The sequence below is a fragment of the Mustela lutreola genome, chromosome 4, assembly GCF_030435805.1.
Source record: "Mustela lutreola isolate mMusLut2 chromosome 4, mMusLut2.pri, whole genome shotgun sequence".
Taxonomy (NCBI): Eukaryota; Metazoa; Chordata; class Mammalia; order Carnivora; family Mustelidae; genus Mustela; species Mustela lutreola.
The window spans coordinates 83,209,738-83,221,457 of record NC_081293.1 but is presented as its reverse complement, the minus strand read 5'-3'; the positions used below and the strand labels follow the sequence as shown (position 1 = coordinate 83,221,457).

Sequence of the window (11,720 nt, the reverse complement as noted above, 5' to 3'; positions counted from 1 at the left end):
GGTGAGTGCTGTGAAGTGTGTAAACCTGGTGATTCACAGACCTGTACCCCTGGGGATAAAAATATATGTTTATAAAACATAAAAAAATTTATTAAAATTAAAAAAAAAAAGAATACAGAAATAAGAAAAATAAATGGTGAAGGCTCTAAAGAGGGAGCAAATCCTTAAAAACAAACAAACAAACAAACAAACAAACAAAACTGACCAGTTGATCAAAAAGAGACAAAGTCCCAGCTCCTAGAAGCCAGGGACTGCATTTCTCCTATGATTTCTGAATCATCCCAGAGAATGTGGGAAGGGCCTCGGCAGATTATGTGAGGGATGACTTGGCAATAATTGTGTTGGAAAATACTTCTTGGCAAAGGAAAGTGAGATTAGGAAATGAACGGATCCTGGAATGAATCAGATACAAAAGGTTTTTTTCGTGCCACTCAAAGAAGGTAGAGGGAAAATGATAGGGCAACTGAGGGTTAAAAAAAAAAAAAAAAAGTCATCGAAAATGTGCTTTAAAAAAACAAACATAAAACTGGTCCTTGAACCCTGTTGGATATCAGCGTTCTGAGGCCAAGGTCTAACGGGAGCAGAAGGTTGTAGGGAGGAGATAACTTCCCTTCCCGGTGGATCCAGCCTCTCCTTTAGCTAGCACATTATCCGTTCCAGTTTCCTTTTTCTTGAGCTTCATCTCGTTTAAGCAGCTCTGATGAGTGCTGGCTGTCTCTCTTGTTGCCGGGTGTTAATAGAGTGCAGAGCAGGTGAAAATCTCGGGGACATTGGACATGGTCCGCGAACACGTAAGCGCAGCCTGGAGTTTGGAAAAGCCGCATAGAATGCTGGTGAGCTCTCCTCCCTGTGTGCCCAGCTGGCATCCTCATCCTCTCTCGCCACCTCGCGGCCCTTTACATCCTCCTGAAACTCAGCCTTATTTTCCCCACCATCCCGGCCCAAGGCCTTCAAGAGAGCGCGTCAAGTACACACAGTGTTTTCAGGGAGGGGAGGGGCGTGGGAGAGAAACTGACAACTCGACACTGTCTAGTAACTCTTTACTTCCCACTTCCCTGTTTTTGCAAAACGTCTCAAACAAGGTAACTGATTTCCTGGCCACCTCCGCTGTCCTTCGTCTCCGGCATCTGGCTTTCCCATCTGGACAGCACCCACGCGACTGACTTGACTGCACCAGCCTGGCTGCCAGGTGCTTAGCGCGTGATGCTTCATTGCATTCTTACTACAACCCTCAGGTCTTACTCCTACTGCAGTGTTACCGGTGGGATGTTTAGATGAAGCAGCTTGCTCTGCACAGCAGCCCCTGTGGACCGGGCTGGGATTAAGCTACCTCTTTGTTTACCCCAAAGTGCCAGGAAAATTTTTCCAGCTTGGAGAGGCATTATTATTATTCATTTAATGCACCTGCTTTTAGCTGGGAGCATCACCGCCTTCCCGGGGCGGGGGGGGGGGGGCGTTTGCAGGTTTGTAACGGTATTCGGGTATCTCAAGGTGAGAGCTGAGAATGCTCCTGGGATCTAGTAGCTAGAAAAAGGAGGAGGACCACGGTGAGAAATGCTGAGGACCACCTCATGGGACAAAAGATTATCCTGCCTCAAATGCCGATAATGCCCGGCTCGGAAACAATGGTAATGGATGAGAATCTAATAATGGATTCGGAAAATCTAAATAACTTCCCCGAATCTAGAGCCATAAATCAAACTGATCTCTGTCTGGCCCTAAAGCTTATGCCCTGTTCACTCTCTTCAACAGAACATTAAAATATTATGTATAATTTGATTTACTCTCTGAATTATCATATTTTATATGTAGCATCTCAAATATAATTTATTTAGAGAATAGTTAACTAATTTCCTGATTGAATGTTCTTTTAATACATTTAACGGAGATAGCATGTATCATAGTATTTGCCAGATTTCCAGAAGGATGCTGAAACTTAATGAAAGAAACCATCAACGCTGTATTAGATTAAGAGAGCTGCGTATTCTGGAACATGCTGCTTCTCCACTGTCGGCCAGGAGGGGAAAGGACTCCTATAGGGAAGGAGAAGGATGCGGGAGGGGGAGGCGAAAGCCAGGTGAAGAGGTTAGGAGAGGAAACCAAAAACAAAAAATCCTTGGATTTTTTATTTCATTCGGCTTATGTCCTGAGCTCTGGGCTGTCACTAGCAACGTTTGCTTCCTCTGGAACTTTGCTTTTAAAAACGTTCATGAACGTTCTAAAGGGCTGCCCAAACTTAAATAAAATTCTCTGCTTTCTCCATATATAAAGGCATCTTTTAATGTGCTCATTTCCAAAATATATGTCATGTATTTTTTGTAGCAGTCTTGGGTTGTGCTGGGCAAAGACCTTGTCATTCTTGGTTAAAAGAGCTTCGGCCTCATCAGATCGCACACAGGGCCATGCACTTGGACATCCTCATCATCTGCAGATTTTAGCCATCCTTTCCTAACAGAAAGGCCACACACACACACACACACACACACACACACACACACACACACATGTAGCCACCCAGAAAAATGTCGTAGTTTTAGCCTTACTCCATGCCTACCATGGAGACTCCCATCCTGAATTGGGAAAAAGGAGGAAGAAAAACAAAAACAAAAACAAAAACAAAAACAACCCTGTATCTATTGGTTTCTATAGTTTTTTCCTCCCTCTTTTCACAACTTGAGATATATTTAAATTCCCAGTGTATTCCCAGTGTAAATGACTTTCTGGGCACCAGAGAGAACAGAGAATCTCAAACTTTAGTGGTGAGAATATCTGGGGAGCTTGTAAAAAATGCCGATTTCCAAGCCCTGCACTAGAGACTTGGATTTGGTAGCTCTTGGGGGGTGTAATTGGCTTTGTCGACAAGCTCCTCAGGGGACGGAGGGGGGCTCATGAACCAAACTTGGATGATGGTTCATTCGGCACTTGGTAGGCCCTTGATAAACAGTTGGTGAATGGATCCGCAGGCTCTCCTGGCACGTCTGTTGGTATCGGGAGGCTGTTACTTTTGACCACATGGGCTTACGATCCTAGAGGGCTCTAGGATTCTAGCCCCTCAGCTTTGTCCCCATTTTCAGTGACTTTGAAAGTTGGCTGCTTTTCACAGTCTCCTGCACAGGCCCTCTCCATTCCCACTGCTTCAGGCCATCTTGTCCCACGGGGTGTTGGCAGGGTCCCCAGGCTCCAGAATCTTCCCTCCAGCTTATCTTTAAAACCACTCCCACGTGCGTTATCCTCATCCCCGTGCTTCTGTGCGTTGAACCTCTCCATGGTTCCTCTTCATGGTTTGGGCGAAGCTACTTTTCCACTTGACCTCTCGCTCCTCTCCTTCCCTTTAATGCTACTGGTTTGCACTCTTGTCCCTAAGTGTGGGTTGTGCATTTCCACCTCTCTGTCTTGGCTCATGCATCTCCCCGGGGGCAGAAAAGGGTTAACTCAGCAGGCCTGTGTCGTTCAGACCCCACACTTGCCAAAGAAATGTGTCTTTAGGACTAGCCCTTGGCCAGCTCCCAAGAGATAACCTCTGAGCCCCTGAAATATTCTTCTTCATAAGGGTGTCTTTGTGTACCGAAGTCCTGGGGTCATGCTGTGTATATGCTGTGTATACGTGTGTGTATGCTGTCACGTTTCTCTTTGTATGCGTGTGGTATATACTGTGCCCAGCAGTCTCGCTTTTTGGAGTTTAGTCTTTAAAAATCACACAAGGGTAAACTGTGTGTTGCGGTCTTGTTTGTTGAATCGGAAATCGGAAATAACTCAGCTATCCACTGATGACAATATTAATGGAGTAAGAATTCCATAGGAGAAATAGTGATAGAACTCCAATTACTGAGCCCATTCTGTTTGAGCACTGTGCTAAGGGTTTTACTTACAGTATTTCACTTTCATTTATAGCAAATCCTCTGTCAGTTAACCCCACTTAGACAAACACTGAGACACCTAGCGGTGAAATGAGGTCACGTGGCCAAGATAGGTATGACTGTACCCGTCAGTTCACAGGAGGGTAGCAAAGAGTGATTACGACAGAGTCATAGAGCCCTGTGTGCTGGCACGGAAGGATGCTTATGGCACATTATTAAGCCTAAAGAGGAAAAATCATGAAATCATTTGCATGTTACCATCTTGTAAGCCATACATATATGTCTATGCATATTGTGTAAAAGCTATGTTCAACATATATATTAAGAGTAATTTTTAGCTGTAAAAATATCTAGTAAATGAAACAAAGCACAAAGAAGTAAGTCATGGTCCATGGCCTGATCCATTATTTCCTTAGAGCAGCATTTCTTTTCTGGGTCCTAAGACCAGATCATACCAGCAGACCTCAGAGACCTTGGTGCTAGCAGGCTTTTTCAAAGAAGAGAAGAAAAAGAAAAGTACTGTTGTTGAACTAAATTTAACAAACACGTGTCGCATCCTCTCCTTGTTCTGGATTTCTGTGATATTGTGATTGTCTAACTCTTACACAAGTTGACCGTCCCTCCCTGGGCAGCCCGCGGGATGGAAGGTGACTGTTGTTCCCCACCTCATGGCAGGAACCTGGGCACTAGCCACAACTGTTTTCTCATCTCTTCATTCAAAAACAAATCAAGAGTTCCAGTTTATTGTCCCAGTATTTGTACCTTCGAGTACCACCTGAGCCCACATGCCCAGGCAGTGACTATGGAGAGGGGCATAAGAAACCCCGATCGGTTGACCTTGGTCATAAGTTGGACACTGTGGCCAGGGTACTGAGCTCTGTGATGGCCCAGATGGCATGAATCACCAATATCTGAGTTGGGAAAATTAGTTGCACCTTGGAAAAGAGAGGAGGGAAAAGATGGCAAAATGGAAGATGTCTTTATATGTGGCCTTATTCTCTTCCTGTACTCTGGTTGGAGCTCCTTCCTGTTTCATACAAACATGTGTTACGTGTTCACACCATATATTCCTTCTCATATTATACTTTTTAAGTTAATATATATTATGACCATTTATTTCCCATTGATACTATTCTTCAGAAACATGAACTTTTAGAGCTGCTTCATGTTCCATTTTATGAATGAAGTAGATCTATTTGCTTTTCAAATTTTATTTTAAAGTCTAGTATAGTTAACATACAGTGTAGTGTTAGTTCTGAGGGTACAATATAAGGATTCAGTGCTTCCATATGTCAGCTGGGGCCCATCACAAGTACACTCCTTAATCCCCATATCATATTTCCCCCATCCCCCACCAACCTCCCCTCTGGTGCTCAACAGTGTGTTCTCTGTAGTTAAGAGCCTATTTCTTGGTTTACCTTTCTCTCTCTCTCTCTCTTTTTACTTTGCTCATTTGTTTTGTTTCTTAAATTCCACAAAGAAATGAAATTATGTGGTCTTTGTCTTTCTCTGACCGACTTACTTCACCTAGCATTATACCCTCTGGATCCATCCATGTTGTTGCAAATGGCAAGATTTAGCTCTTTTTTATGACTGAGTAATATTCCATTCCATATACCACATCTTCTTTATGTCTTCATCTAGTGATGGACACGGGGATCATTTCCATAATTTGGCTATTGTAAACAATGTTGCAATAAACTTAAGAGTGCATATACCCTTTTGAATTAGTGATTTTGTATTTTTTAGGTAAATACCCAGTAGTGCAATTACTGGATCATGAGGTAGTTTTTTTTTTTTTTTTAACTTTTAAAAAAAATATTTTATTTATTTGAGAGAGAGAGAGAGTATGTGTGTGCATAAGCAGGGGCAAGGGCCGAGGGAGAGGAAGAAGCAGACTCCCTGCTGAGCAGTGAGCTCTACTCGGGGCTCCATCCCAGGACCTCAAGATCATGACCTGAGTCAAAGGCAGACGCTTAACTAACTCAGCCGCCTAGGCATCCCTATTTTTAACTTTTTGAGGAGCCTCCATACTGTTTTCCACAGTGGGTGCCCAGTTTACATTCCCACCCACCAACAGTGTGCAATGGTTCCCTTTTCTCTACATTCTCACCAACACTCATGTCTTGGGTTTTTTATTTCAGCCGTTCTGACAGGGGTGAGGTGCTATCTCATTGTAGTTTTGATTTGCATTTCCATGATGATCAGTGATGTTGAGCATCCTTTCATGTGTCTTTTGGCCATCTGGATGTTTGGAGAAGTGGCTGTTTATGTATTTTATCCATTTTTAACTGGATTATTTTTGAGAGTGTTGAGTTGTATAAGTTCTTTATATATTTTGGATAATAACCCTTTATCCGATAGGTGATATGCAAATATCTTCTTCCATTCAGTAGGTTGCCTTTTCATTTCATTGATCATTTCCTTTGCTGTGCAGTTTTTTATTTTGAAGTAATGCCAATAGTTTATTCTTGCTTATTTGAATGAACTATACTCTATGAGTAGAGTATATTCCTCTATTGTTAGGCATTTAGCTTGTCCCTAATTTTGATCTTATAAAGCTCTGGTTTGGGGTGCCTGGGTGGCTCAGTGGTTTAAAGCCTCTGCCTTCGGCTCAGGTCGTGATCCCAGGGTCTTGGGATCAAGCCCCGCATCGGGCTCTCTGCTCAGCAGGGAGCCTGCTTCCTCCTCTCTCTGTCTGCCTCTCTGCCTCCTTGTGATCTCTGTCTCTCAAATAAATAAATAAAATATTTAAAAAAAAAAAAGAAAACCAAGAAACAAGATGGAATAAGTGCTATGGAGGGAATTAAAAGGAAGATGATGTTATAAAATTCTGGGTGGTTACGCTAGCTTGTAGCCAAGGAGGGTTTTGCTGCCCAAGTGACAAGCTGGGTTATTTATGCCAAGAAGTCGCTGGCTGTGCAAAGATGTGGAGAAGAGTGTCCAGGGGGAAGTAGAGCCTAGGGCTAGGACCTTTGATGGAAAGAGCCTAGCATGATTCAGGTGATGACAAGAAACACACTGGGGTGTGCCAAAACAGAAAAACAGAGATGATTTTCAAAATATTTAATGGCTGCTCCATTATGAACATGGATGAATCATCACTCATTTCAACCACTGTCTCCCTCCCCCTCCCGTCGTCCCACTTTCCAACTCTGCATGTGTCCTGGATCCAGAGCCCAGAAAGCTTTAGGGACACCCATCTCATCAGTACCATCCTTTTGTTCTCCAACTCTGATCGGGTGAAGGAATACTCCCTATCTGTATTTATTGCAAGGAACATCGGGCAGATCATATTTTCGGTGGGTATACTGGAACTCCTCTAAGACTGAGTCTGAGACTATCAGCAGGTTGTTTGCAATAGCTGTAGTGTAGGGCCCTGATTCTCAAACTTTAATGCCCTGGGGAAATCCCCCAATTGTCCTGCTAAAATACCGGTTCTAATAGGGCATGGCCCGAGATTCTGCCTTTCCAGATGATACGGGCACTGCTGGTCCATGGTCCCCACTTTTTGTAGAAGGGACAGAGCTCTGATTCTGAGTCTTGGCCCCCTGTTAAAATCCACAAGGGAACTTTTCAATCTCTTGGCCACCCCCAGGCTGTTGGATCTAAATCTCTAGCGTTAGAACTCAGGCAGATCTATTTTTTTAAATCCCCCCTGGTAATTCTGCTCTTTGGTCCTGGTGTCACCCAGTCCCCTTGGTCACAGGCTAACTCCTTTAGTCATCAATAAGGCAGCAGGTGCACTTTCAGAAAACAGACCTCCTAGGAATGAAAACCTTACCCTGTCAAAGTCCAAAGAGAAGTCTAAAGATAATTAAGGTTTCAGGTTTTTAAACTTTGTTTTTAGTAAGAGTGTGTTTGTGTTTCTTCCCTTAAGAACAGGCAGGACTTCGTTCTTGGTCTTCGGCTGTCCTAATTTAAAACCTCTGTTATTGATACTGGCCTCTCTTAAAAGAACTTTTCTTTTTCCGAAACCTTTTAGACAAACTAGGGCTATAAAGTGGGAAAAAAAAAAAAAAAAGAGGGACCTGGACACTGGCTTTTGCTGTATAGCCCAGTGGAATGAATTAATGGAGTCTGAGGTTTGGGGTAAATATGGTCACACCAGGTTGGCATTCTCTCCGAACTGATGAAAAAATTACACCCTTCTGGAGCCCACTGTAATTAACTCTCGGATAGCATTTCCATTATAAATCCCTGTTTTAAGAGGTTTGTTACTCAGCTGTAAAATTTTGCTCTAGGCTACAGCTTGGACATAGACAGTTTCAGCTTGAAAGAAGCTTTAAAAATAAAAGGTTTTGTTTTTTTTTCTTTTTCATTGAGCAAGTGAAGTGTGGTTTTTAAAAGGAATGAAATACCCACAATTCTCAGACATTCTTTGCATCTTTCTCTATTTTTTCTCCAAGTGGTCTTGATTCCCAACAAATGAAGCCTAGTTATTCACATATTTTAAACCAATTGTTTAAACTACCAAATGTTAGAGGGACTCTTTGAATTAAGGAAATGCATTTTGAGGGTCACGACTCAATAAAAAGGACAGAAAATGTTCTTTCCCGTTTTTCAGATGTGCAGAGCTAGGGTGGAGCAGAACTCTGTTCTTTGAAGATCCTCAAGTCTGTTGTTCATTTTTCAAAGGGGAGTTCCACAAGAAGACAGCTGCATTGAACAACAGGAAGCGCATTCCCTATGTGAACGCTTTCACCGACAGTTTCTCCAGGGCTTTCGAAAACGTCTCTCTGTCCTACTGCATGTTAAAATCAACAGTGGTCAATTTCAGGATTAGAAAAAAAATCTTGATTTCTGTGTCTTGGTGTCCAGGACTTCTTCTGAGGTGAGGGACTGGCACCTTTCTCTGGCTTATGTCGCTCCCCCAATGGCGTACTCAGCAGGGCAGTCTTGGATTTCTCACAAAACCTCACCTGTAGCCTCATTGGCCTTCTATCTGCTCACAGTGAGTTCCTTTTCCCCACCTCTTTCCTCTCCCTCTGACAAAGGATGCCACAGCCATCGCATCTACCTCCTGCCCGGCTGTGGTGTAACAGAAACGCAGTTGCACACACCGGGGCCCGGAGTAGCTCTGCCCTAGGACCTGGAGTCTGTACAACCTTAGTAGTGGTCAGTCTTGGTCAGCCCAAGGCCCCACAGGACTTCATGCATCCAGACGGACCTTACATAGTGTGATGGTGGCAAGTTACCCTTTATAAATGTATGCTGTTAGCGTGAAAAGTACTGTTTCCTCTATGGGGTGCTTAGTCAGTTAAGCGTCCAACTCTTTTAAAGACTTTTTTTTTTTTTAATTTGACAGACAGTTTAAAAGTAGGCGGAGAAGCAAGCAGAGAGAGGGGAAGCAGGCTCCCTACTGAGCAGAGAGCCAGATGCAGGGCTCGATCCCAGGACCCTGGGATCATGACCTGAGCCGAAGGCAGAGGCTTTAACCCACTGAGCCACCCAGGTGCCCTAAGCGTCCAATTCTTGATTTTGGCTCAAGGTGGTGAGATTGTGAGATCGAGAGCCAGGTCAGGCTCTGTGCTGAGCCCGCTTAAGATTCTCTCCCTCTCCCTCTACCCGTCCCCTCCTCCCCCACCTGCCCCACTTGCAAGCTCACTCTCCCTCTCTCTCAAAAAATAATAAATAATAAATAAAAGTAGCATTTCCTTTGCAAGAGGAGATAATATAAAATCATGGCCCATAAAGATTCCATTCTATTAATTGGAAGAAAGAACAAAGGTAGGCATTGACTTAAAAAGCACACTTTGAGTTCTTTGTCAGTGGTGGTAGGGAATTCAAGGTGTTCTGGCTGTTACCCTCAATCTGATTGGCCGTCTCCATTCTAACTGAAACAGTGACACCTCACATTTTTGTCCAGACATCACTAGGGAATGCCGCCTGACCGTGGCCCACCCCCACTCTCCTCCCATACCCCAGACAGTCTGGATCAAGGCTTCCTCCCTCTGGCTTCCTTCTTCTCTGTCCTCCCACTGTACCCTCCCTTACCTGAAATGTAACTCCTCAGAATGTCTGCTCTGTCTGCTCTCCACCAGCCAGGTTGTGAGCTCTTCGGGGTCAGAGACTATATCTTATTCATTGTCAGAATCCTAGGCCATGGAGCCTTGCCCCAGGACAGGGCTCGATGAATATTTGTTGTATAAATCAGTAATAAAACAAATAAACCAACAATGTGGGAACATAGAGACTTGTGCCTAACCAACTCTTGAAGTCGTTTGCCAGTATCCGATACTACTTTCTGGTTTTATCCATGTTTTGGGGGGAATAAAAGAGTCTGGTTTGGTTTGACGAGGCTCATTCCTAGCAGTGGCAGTAGAAATGAGAGTAGTAACAGCGAACATTTCCAGAGTGTTCAGTCACGAGGCACTCTTCAAAGTGCTTTTTTTTTTTTTTAAAGATTTTATTTATTTATTTGACAGAGATCACAAGTAGGCAGAGAGGCAGGCAGAGAGAGAGGGGGAAGGAGGCTCCCCATGGAGCAGAGAGCCCAAAGTGGGGCTTGATCCCAGGACCTTGAGATCGTAACCTGAGCCAAAGGCAGAGGCCTTAACTCACGGAGCCATCCAGGTGCCCCCAAAATGCTTTCTTTACAGAAGCCATTGGCCATACTTGACGGATGAGGAGACCGAGCTATAGCCCCCATCACTACTGCTGGTGGTTTAAACCCAGCGATTTCCACCTGAACCACCTTTAGTCACTGTGGCCTGTGCATGAGATAAGCCCACTCGGCCGCCTTCCCTGTGTCGTGGTTGACTCTTTTCGCATCAGCGGAACCGTGGCTCTTCTGCATTTAGCTTGGCAACCACCACACCCCCATGCAAAGTCCGTTTCTCTGATCTTCATTTCCTTGTAACGTGCACATGTTTTCCTTTCAGCCCCTAGCTGTTAGTGTTTTTTGTCTCGGGGAGCTCGAGGAGGTAGCTGTATTGTTAATGTAAGTCATTACCAAGACGTTTCTGCTCTTTTCCACAACCTCATAATTTGTTAAAAGTTCTGGTTTGGGTTTTCCTCACGTCTTATTGCTGACAGTTTTAGCAGTGTATGCCAGCATTATTGGCTGTCTCCAGGGTACCAACTGAGACAGGAAGGTTTCTGTAATTGTCTGAGATCACTTGCCACTTTATATAGTACAACTTGCTCATGTAGGTACACTCTGCTTCCCAGTGAATCTTCTGGCCCCAGTGGGCTATAAAATCATCTGATGCCGCTATAACTTTAAAGACAACAAAATATTAGCTCGGGGATGCCTGGGTGGCTCAGTGGGTTAAGCCGCTGCCTTCGGCTCAGGTTATGATCTCAGGGTCCTGGGATCGAGTTCCGCATCGGGTTCTCTGCTTGGCAGGGAGTCTTCTTCCTCCTCACTCTCTCTCTATCTCTCTCTGCCTGCCTCTCTGCCTACTTGTGATCTCTCTCTGTCAAATAAATAAATAAAATCTTAAAAAAATATATTAGCACGGAATTGTTTGCTTTCGTTAACTCACGTTTTAAGGCTGCTGCTGAGAAGGGGGAAAACGATAAGCCGGGATTCTTTTGTGAAATGAAAAAAAAATGGATATTTTTCTCATCCTCACTTCTTTTCCTTGCTGATGATAGCAGTTTTCAGTGCTATTCTTATAAGCTTTCTACTAGTTCTTTCCCATTTGATGCATGGATATTAAAAATTTTTTTTGCAAACAATGGATCATGGCCAGTTTCAAAAGCTGCTCTGACTCAGGTTTTGCTTGAGCTGATAGCAGTTTAAAAATGAGCACCAGTCCAAGGCCACACAGTTCATTGGGGCCCAAACCGAGGCTGGACTCTGGCCCCCAGACACACAATTCAGTGTTTTTTTTCCCCCATTGTTCCACACCCTCA

The 11,720-nt window shown here is 44.0% G+C and overlaps 1 long non-coding RNA gene across 3 annotated transcripts in view; it reads left to right on the top strand.

The window, feature by feature from the left end:
• The first annotated feature begins 480 nt into the window (after positions 1 to 480).
• The window catches only part of LOC131829027 (uncharacterized), a 25,947-nt gene continuing 14,707 nt past the window's right edge, over positions 481 to 11,720 (top strand). For all 3 annotated transcript variants that reach the window (XR_009352680.1, XR_009352678.1, XR_009352679.1), the window contains exon 1: positions 481 to 833. This is a non-coding gene — a long non-coding RNA (uncharacterized LOC131829027). The remainder of the gene's footprint in view (positions 834 to 11,720) is intronic.